This window comes from Zea mays, chromosome 10 (genome assembly GCF_902167145.1).
Source record: "Zea mays cultivar B73 chromosome 10, Zm-B73-REFERENCE-NAM-5.0, whole genome shotgun sequence".
Taxonomy (NCBI): domain Eukaryota; kingdom Viridiplantae; phylum Streptophyta; class Magnoliopsida; order Poales; family Poaceae; genus Zea; species Zea mays.
Genome location: NC_050105.1, coordinates 1,607,648 through 1,614,050, shown reverse-complemented (window position 1 = coordinate 1,614,050; position 6,403 = coordinate 1,607,648).

Here is a 6,403-nt window from a genome sequence, read left to right as displayed (position 1 = left end):
TTTATTAAAGATATTCCAATTCAAAATCTTTGGGGGATTTTTTTCCTAAACTCTAGAATAGGATCTTAAGGTGTTACAGGAAGTAAACGTCGATGACATCGTAGTCAAGACCAAGAGAGGGTAGACCCTAGTGGAAGACTTGACCCTGGTTTTCGATAGGCCGCGGGCAACCCGCACAAAGCTAAACCCAAACAAGTGCGTCTTTGGTGTCTCTGCAGGGAAGTTGCTGGGGTTCCTGGTTTCGTACCGGGGCATTGAGGCAAACCCGGAGAAAATCAAGGCGATTGAAGCAATGCGGCCCCCGTCCATATCAAGGATGTCCAGAAGCTTGCAGGGTCATTAGCCGCCCTTAGCTACTTCATTTTGAGGCTGGCTGAGAGGGTGCTGCCCTTCTTCAAGCTATTACGAAAGTCCGGTCCATTCTCTTGGACCAAAGAGGCAGAACAAGCCTTCCAAGAGTTGAAACAGCACATGGTGTCCCTACCAATATTGGTAGCCCCAGAGCCTGGGGAGCCGCTGTATTTATACATCGCGGCGGCTGGAGAAGCGGTGAGCAAGGTGCTAGTCGTCGAGAGGACGGCATAAGAAGACCAGGAACATGAGGGCTCAGGACCGGCTACAGGAGTCCGGACCATTCAGAAGCCGATCTACTACGTCAGCGAGGTCCTCCATGAGGCAAAGACCAGGTACCTTGAGACACATAAGCTTCTCTATGCTGTGCTTGTTGCGTCTAGGAAGTTGCGCCACTATTTCCAGGCACACAGGGTCGTGGTGGTGACCTCCTTTCCATTAAGGGCTATCCTCCACAACTCTAACGCCACATGCAACATCGCCAAGTGGGCAGCGGAGCTCGCTGAGTTCCAACTGGACTCCAGCCTCGCCACGCCATCAAGAGCCAGGTCCTGGCTGACTTCATCGTGGAGTGGACGCCTCCCCCGAGTGCTCCTGGGGGTCCGAACCCCGACTCGGGCCCCACACCTGCGGAGCCCAGGGGTCCGATCTTCACCGGGCCCCACTGGACACTCTTCTTCGACGGATCCGCCCGTTAGCAAGTTGGCGGAGCTGGAGTGGTCCTCATCGACCCAAGCGGAGATCAAGTGAAGTACATGGTGCACCTTGAGTTCAAGGCCACCAACAACATGGCGGAGTATGAAGCACTAATCTTCGGCTTATCAGCGGCCCTATCCCTAGGGATCCGCCTGCTTCTAGTGAAGGGGGACTCCCAGCTGATCATCAAGCAAGTCCGCGGGGAGTGTAGCTGCAACGAGCCCAGGCTCACAGCGTACCTACTTCACGTGAGAAAGTTGGAAAATGACTTCACTGCCCTGGAACTGCAACACGTTCCTCGGGCTGACAACTCGGCAGCAGATGACCTCCCCGTGAGGGCATCAACTTGGGCACTCGTGCCCGAGGGCTTCTTCGAAAGACGGCTGCTGAGACCCACCGCCCAGCCAACCGAGCTGGGCGCAGGGGGCGAGACTAGCACCTCGAAGCTAGTGGTCCCGGTGGCGTCCCATCTACAGAACCCACCAAAGGTTGTGTGTGCTATAGGAAATCCTGCCAGTCCCTTAGCGCCGCAGTCAATATCTCAGAGTGGTCCTGATGCATGGATCTCCGAGATCCGGGACTACCTGAAGGAAAATTTCCTTCCTAAAGACCATGTGTCCGCAGAGCGCATAGTGCGGTTGGCTAAACGCTACGCGGTGGTAGAAGGGGATCTCTACCGCCGTGGCGCTAACGGCATTCTCATGCGGTGCATTACCTAGAAGGAGGGCCATGAGTTGCTCACGGATATCCATGGAGGAGAGTGCGGAAGTCATTCATCATCCCGCACACTGGTCGGTAAGGCCTTCCGGCATGGCTTTTACTGGCCAACCGCTCTCCAGGATGCAGCTAAGATGGTAAAGTCTTGCAAGGCGTGCCAGTTCCATGCAAAGCAGATAGACACACCAGCACAGGCTCTGCAGATGATTCCACCCTCTTGGCCATTCGTCGTATGGGGGTGGATATCCTGGGACCATTCCCTAGGGCCATCGGCGGGTACCAGTTCCTCTTCGTCACCATTGATAAGTTCACAAAGTGGCCAGAGGCCACCCCTATGGTCAACATCATCCAGGGTGCTGTTGTTGCTTTCCTCAAATCGATCGTCTGTAGATTTGGGGTCCCAAGCCATATCATTACGGACAATAGGACCCAGTTTATGTAACACCCCTGGTGTTACTATCACTAAAACTTGAGCATGACATCATAAGCATTGACATATCATGTGATTGTTACATTTAGAATGCATTCACTAGGCAAAAAGTTCAAACAAGTTGTATTGATGTGACATGTTATAAGTGAAACCCTAGGGTAGGGTACATAACCCTAAACTGGGCTTGAAAGAGCAAACAAAGTCTAAATAAGGAAAAAACTTCAAAACTCAATTGAGATGGTCATAAAATGTCACCATGGATGAATTTAAACAGCATCCAAACCCTAGAGTCACCAAAAACCCTAAATAGAACCCTAGAAAGCCCTAGACTTAAACCCTAGGGGGCTAAGTGCAAAATTACTGCACTTTTGGACTAAAGTGCAAAAACCATGAAATTAAGGCACCTTAAGTCATATGGTTCACAAGTATGTGGATTTGCAACCTAAACCTTGAGATTTGGACCTATTTGCAAAAAGCCCTATTTGAACTCTATTGGCTAAGCCTGAATTTCAGTACATTGGCTCAACTTTGAAGGCTTGTATCTTCCAAGTTATAAGGTTTTTGTCCTAGGTCACCACATCAAGTTTGTAGAGCTATGATAGGAGAACAAGTTTACTTAAGTGACTAAGCACTGGTACTGAACAGAAATTGGAGAAAAGTGTACCCAAAGTCGAGCTGTCAAACTGTCTTAGGTCTGAAATCAGACTGACAGTGTGATTGAGCCATCTTTGAATTGGAATTCAACCATGATCTAGTGAGAGTTTGGCTATGGTTGCTATAGCAAGGTTGTAAACGGGTCATTAGACAACAACTTTGCTACTAGCCGATCAACAAGTTGCCATGTAAATTTAGGAGAAAATTGAACTCAAAGTTGATCTGTCAGGTTGACTGAATAGGGGATTCCAATGGTACAGTGCCCTAAACAAGATCGCTGGTGCAGCGCACCTGACCGCTGGCGACTGTGCGCCTAGATCCACGCCGCTGTTGCGATTCATGCTCACCGGTGACTGGATAATGCTCCTAGGTAAAAAGATCTTCGCTTGGGGATAACTCCGGTGGCTGGCCGTCGTACCCCCTTGTCTTGCGGCCGACGCAGATAAGCTCACCGGCGTTGGCAGCCTGCCGATCGTTTGCCATGTGCCCAGGCGTCTTACCACGTCACGGTTAGTCGTGTTAGGCATATCCGGTGATTGCCGGAGGGTCCGCCACGGTGAAAGCCACTAAGAGCTTGTGCCAGTGCCCCTCTTCCTCTCCGGCCGCCGTGCGTCTTCGTCCAATTCACCGGCCACCGCTCGTGGATGCTATAAATTGAGCACACCATCGAGTCCGTAGGGTAATCACGCACCAAGCCACCAAGTCGTGCCTCCAATTGTTCACCAGAGCTCGCTAATTTCTCATTCTCCCCAAATCTGTTCTCCGCCACCGTAAAAGATCCCTCACCGCGGTCAGCGTATTCCAGGTCTGCTCGTACTCCCTGCTCTTTTGTTCTAGCATCCTTAAGTCCTCCTCAAGCTCCTCGACCAATTCAATTGAACTAGACCGCCCTGGATCACCGAGAACGCCCATGTTCATCCATTGTCCGCGCTGTCTCCGTGGACAGGATGATTTAGAGTCTCATTAGTGAAATTGAGTGAGGGGAAACGATCGGTGGGTCTTGAATTCGGTCTTGGCCAAAGTAGGGTGCCGGTCATTAAGTGAATCGGCTGGTGTAAGCTCGCCGGAGCTCGGCCATGCGCTGTCCACCGTCGTGGACCTCAACCTGCGAAGAAATAGAACATGGGGGAGGTTTCTGTAAAGTGTCAGTGACTCTAGAAATAGTACTGCGAACCCGCTTTCAGTTATTCATAACTTCAGGGACATATTTGCAAAGTCTGCACGTGGGCGCGCGCGGGGGCGTGCTTCTGCCTATGTTGGGCTGACTTGGGCCGATTTCGGTCCAATACTGTTCATATCTTTTCTTTTTCCTTTTTTGCCAAAGCTAAAGAAATTCTAGAAAATTGTAGAAAAATGCTAAAAATCCCAAACTAATTTTGCTAGGCTTCCAATTTCCTATAGTATTTAATTAAAATAGTTTCATGATTTTTAGTCCAAATAGGAAATTATAGAGTATTTAATACAGCCAAAGACCATGCTTCTGTATTTTTAGAGAATAAATAATAAATCCAAAATTCACTAAACTTTTAGGGAAAACTCTAAATAATATTTAGAGGCCTTGGGTAAAGTTTGGAATGATTTGGACCATGTTTGATACTTAGAACCCAAAACCCTAGCCCCTGCTCTATGAACTTCACTATTGACTCCGAAAAACAAAATGTTTTGTTTCCACAAAAGATGATGCTTCAAAATGGGTGGGATGTTTTCAAAAACAAAACTTGATGGTGGATCCATCATGGCCATGATGGGTTCAACATCAGAAAAGATGTACCTCTGCCAGGTACCAAACTTTGGGTTAAAATGATAAAGCTGAGACCGGGCGGGTGACTTGAACGAGAAGGGAGTCTCGGTGTAGTGTCTCCATCTAAGTCGATTAAGGACCGTGCCTGTGGGGGACAGATATCCCCCAGGTCCACTGGAAGGGTAAAAGACCTCACAAGAGGCCCAAGGGCCCAATAAATCGTAAGGCCATTCCTTCGTGGGCCTGGGGAGGGACAATCAGTAAAGCAGGATGACGTAAGGCCGGATTGATGCAAGCCCGGACGGCCCACAGCGTTGAGCAAGCGACCACAACAAAGATCCGACTTTCCCGCGCTGGAGCCCCATGCAACGGAACCAGACGAGGATAGGTCGGCAGAACCATAGGCAGATAGACTCAAACAGTTCACTATCTTTTAGGTGCATATCCACATGTAATGCCCCACGGTCGGATATATAAGGCCTAGGGGGCACCCCTTCAGAACGATCGACCCCATTACTATTCCATCATCCACCTCAACTCTCTGCGCTTTGGAGAGCAACCTTGTAATCCATACACAAAGCATACTCGCCAGGACGTAGGGTGTTACGCATTTCCAAGCGGCCCGAACCTGTAAACATTGTCCATTGTTCCTCGTGCATCTGGCACGAACCATTTTGCTACAGTCGGCGACACCGTCCTACTCCTAAAACACCTTGAGGGGCAACCCCGGGTGTGCGGTCGGACCCAAAACACCAACAGCTGGCGCGCCAGGTAGGGGGTGTGTCGCCGATCCAAGATAGCTCAATGGCCATCACCTTCTACAGCAAGATCACCCTCCGACCTGGATCCGTATTCTGCTTTGGGACGATCTCGTCCATAGCAGATGAAGAGGGAACTTTACACCGCATTGCAGATCCGCCGAAAAAGAAGTCTCCTCCAACAAACTCCGAAAATACCGGAGAAGCACAACCTCCAGCTCTCCGAAAAAAGATCGCCTTCAGAAAGTCAGGGGCCGAGGGCCCGTTGACCCGGAGAACTCCACTGTCTACTTCCCCGACGAAAGAATGGACACAGGTCGCAAGGAAGAAAGAGACCAGGAGAAAGCAAGTTGTTCTTCCCGTTCCTCCGCCCTCAAAGGAGAACGGAAAAAAGATCGTCACGACCGCCGTACCATTCTACCCCGACGTCCTCTTCATCGGGAGGGTGGAGTCGCCCCCCATCTCCGACGACGAGCCGACCGCGCCCGGAGAAGAACCACCTCAGCGGGAATCCCGCCGACGGAGAAACCGGCGCCGAAACATTCGGCGACACCACGAGGCCGGAGAACGGGATCCGGAGCAACCTGTTTCGCGAGACAAGGTCTCGGAGATAGGAGAAACTCCAGAGGAACGCGTCTTCAGAGAACGAAGGAACTCCCGACGACGTGATCGCCGCCGGGCTCAGGAACAAGCCGAGCAAGATGCAAGGCAACGCCGGGAGAATCCACTCTTCGGGCGCAACCTGAATCCCGACTTCGCCCGAGCCATGAACACGCCGAGTGAAGTCAGAGGAGTACTAGCTCGGATAGCTGATGGACTCCCTCAGACTCCTAACGCCGAGGGCTATCGACGACTGTTCACTCAGGCGGCCAACCATCTTCTACCGCTTGCTCACCCGCCGAACGATCTACGACATGCTATCAACAGTCGTCGGGATGCGCGAAGCTCCATCAATGCTTCACGTGAACGACGGCATGAGAACGAGATCCGCCGCCGGGAGGAGTACGACAGGGATCATGGCATCCCAACTCGGAGCCAGGCTACCAGAACTGAGTC